General features: G+C 43.7%; 1 protein-coding gene across 1 annotated transcript in view; it reads left to right on the forward strand.

Moving 5' to 3' along the window:
- The window catches only part of LOC106809605 (RNA-binding protein 42-like), a 44362-nt gene that overhangs the window by 1041 nt on the left and 40307 nt on the right, over nucleotides 1-3014 (forward strand). The window lies entirely within an intron of this gene.

Raw genomic sequence — 3014 nt, forward strand, 5'->3', positions numbered from 1 at the left:
TCCTCGGTATTACACGCAAATCGAGATCACATGACTAAACGTACGACACGATCTCCATTCTTGCTCATCAATCAAAACCATTGCGCTGCCTCTAATTCAAACAAGGGCAGCTACCTACAACAGCTGTGACAACTCGGCGGGCAATCCTGCTTCGGCTGCTGGAATTTGAGCCCGATCAGCTGACTGCTGATTGCGTCTGCGTGCCGGTGCGTGAAGGCATGCCAGTATGTGCTAGAGGTGGCCTGGTAGCTGTGACACGGATTAAAAGGTTACCTCGAGGCGAGTGTTTGCATGTAATCTCCCAGCGAGCACATGCTGCCGAGTTAGCAATAGCGCGTTATAGGTACGCTGTCTTTGTTGAATTAGAGGTGCGCATGGCCCTTTGGATGATGCCAAAAATGGAAGAATGTGTCGTACGTTTTTCGTCGTATCTGGATGCGGGTGTATACGAGGAAACGATTCGGCACGATCTAGCGCGAATGTATGTGTCCGGTGCGCGCCCCCGTGAGTGTGTATTAGCTACTGTGCTTGTGTGTACATTTGAGGAAACAGCCCTGGAAAAAAGTCGCCTTGGAAAGTGGAAAAAGAGCCCTGGAAAATGAAAAAGTAGCCCCCGAAATTTTGGGGGGGTTTGCAAAAAGAGCCCCGGAAAGAAAAAAATTAATTTTTTCACTGGCGTGTATCTCTGCGTGTACGTTTACGTGCGTGTATCTGCGTGTACGTTTACGTGCGTGTATCAGCGTGTACGTGCGTGTATCCGCACGTACGTGCATGTACCCGCGTGTACGTGCGTGTACCCGCGTGTACGTGTGTGTATCTCCGTGTACCCGCGTGTACGTGCGTGTATCTGCGTGTACGTGCGTGTATCTGCGTGTACCCGCGTGTACGTGCGTGTACCCGCATATACGTGCGTGTATCTGAGTGTACGTGCATGTACCCGCGTGTACGTGCGTGTACCCCCTCTGTGCGTGCCTGCCTGAGCAGCCATTGTTTACAAAATTGCCTAGCTTAGCCTCGTTTTCGTGCGTGACCCCAGGTCATGAATAATAATTAAGAATGGTCTATACGTTCCATGTCCTGTACTGTAGATATTGTTGACCCACAATTAATTTCCGTAAATGTGTGGGTAGGCCCTTTAAAGTCGACAGAGGTCTTCTTCTGGGAGTTTCCTATTCATTTTCACCCACAAATATGTTCTTTGTTGTAAGAAAGGTGGGACAAACACTGTAACTGACGCTACTCACCTGTTTTTGACTGTTTGTCGCCATTGCAACTCTCGCGTATTTCACGTCATATCAGTTATATTCACTCTGCTACGACCCTAAAATCTATGTTGCTCTTTGCGTACCTTATTTATGCACTTATACTACTTGGTAGCACATCAACAAAGGGTGATATTAGTATTGATACTGATACTGATACTGATAGATAGATATAGGTATAGTACTGTAGGTGTTTTTTTTCCGAGTGGTTCTTAAAAGTAGTTTCTCTCGAATTTTCCACGAAAATTTTTGTAACAAACCACTGTAAAAACGTAAGTAAATAACTCACTACACTTTAACTGAACGTTAGCTTTGAAAATAAAACCGTAAAAATATTTGTCAAGCCTATATTTGCTCATCGAAGAACCAACTCGAAAAACGCTTTTCGCCGCGGTTCCGTAGGCGCCATATTGTTTATATTTGAGCAACCATCATTTCAATCGAGTAAGTGTAGCCACTTTCAGATGTCATAACTTTTAATATAAATCATTTTATGAAATCAAACTTTGTAGTCTAGACAGAGAGGCACCTCGACTGTTTATGTTATTAATTTCAGAATTTTTACCGTAACTGTTTTCGAGATAGACCGTGCTAAAAACCCAACAAAACGTAATCCGAACTAACAGCGACCTGACAGGACACTCGACTCACTCACATGTTAACTCGCTCAGAATACTATAATCTCTCGGCAACAAAAACGTTGCCCTTTCCCTATCAGCTAGCCATGTACGTGACCAGAAAATACATTGGGTCATAACATGCCAGTGTGTATAATTTTACATAGCATGGTTCATAACACGGCCAGTGCGCCGAGCGGAACAATCGCCGCATAGTGGCAAAAGTGAATGCTGGGAAACATTCGACCCGAACGTTTCACTTTGTAGTCTAAAAGCTTTGAATGAACGTATTCCCGAGCAATTTTTTTACCTATCACACATATATACTACATCATTACCCCCCCCCCCTCCGGCGACTATTCAGCCCCCGGCGTTTATTGATTTAAAGTATCTTTACCCCCCCCCCTGCCCTTAATCACACATGCCTTTATTCAAGCAGGGGCTATTATTCGAGGGAATACGGTATTATTATTATTTTTTGCTCATCTGATAGAGTCATATGTGCAGCTTGTAGAGTAGCATGAGCATCCATCTGTGTGTCTGTCCATCCATCAACAATGTTGGCACAAATTAAATGGATTGACGTACGGTGTTGATATGCAGGACGTGGGGGTGATCCAAAAAAACATTGGAATGTCGAATCTGGTATCAAATCGAGGTGCTCAAGCATCACAGGTTAGAAGGGGGAAGGAAGGTGGAATATTCCCCTTCAACTAAATGCAGTGCTCGAAATAAGCGTTGTCCGGTTGTCCGAGACAACCAGAATTTGCGCCGGACAACCTAACCAGTCTGAGACATTGTCCGGTGGACAACCAAAAAACCCTATCTCTAACCCTTACACTAACTCTAAACCGACTCGGCTATCTTATATACGCGTGGTACCCAATTAATCTATGGTGTATAACCTTTTGCTTTTAATATTTTGCATCTGAACTGACAATCAATCCCATGCAACCAACTGGTATAGGCTAGCTAGCACAATAATGTTCAGTTTCATACTTCAAATCCGAGTGTTTTCTAGCTCATCAAGAAATCTTAATCGTGAATTAAATCGTGAATAATATAAAAATATGGGACCAGCTGCTATTTCCAACACTGGTATAATAAATTATATCATATGTCAGGTTTTCTGATA

Source organism: Priapulus caudatus, unplaced genomic scaffold, assembly GCF_000485595.1.
Source record: "Priapulus caudatus unplaced genomic scaffold, Priapulus_caudatus-5.0.1 Scaffold367, whole genome shotgun sequence".
NCBI classification, from domain to species: Eukaryota; Metazoa; Priapulida; class Priapulimorpha; order Priapulimorphida; family Priapulidae; genus Priapulus; species Priapulus caudatus.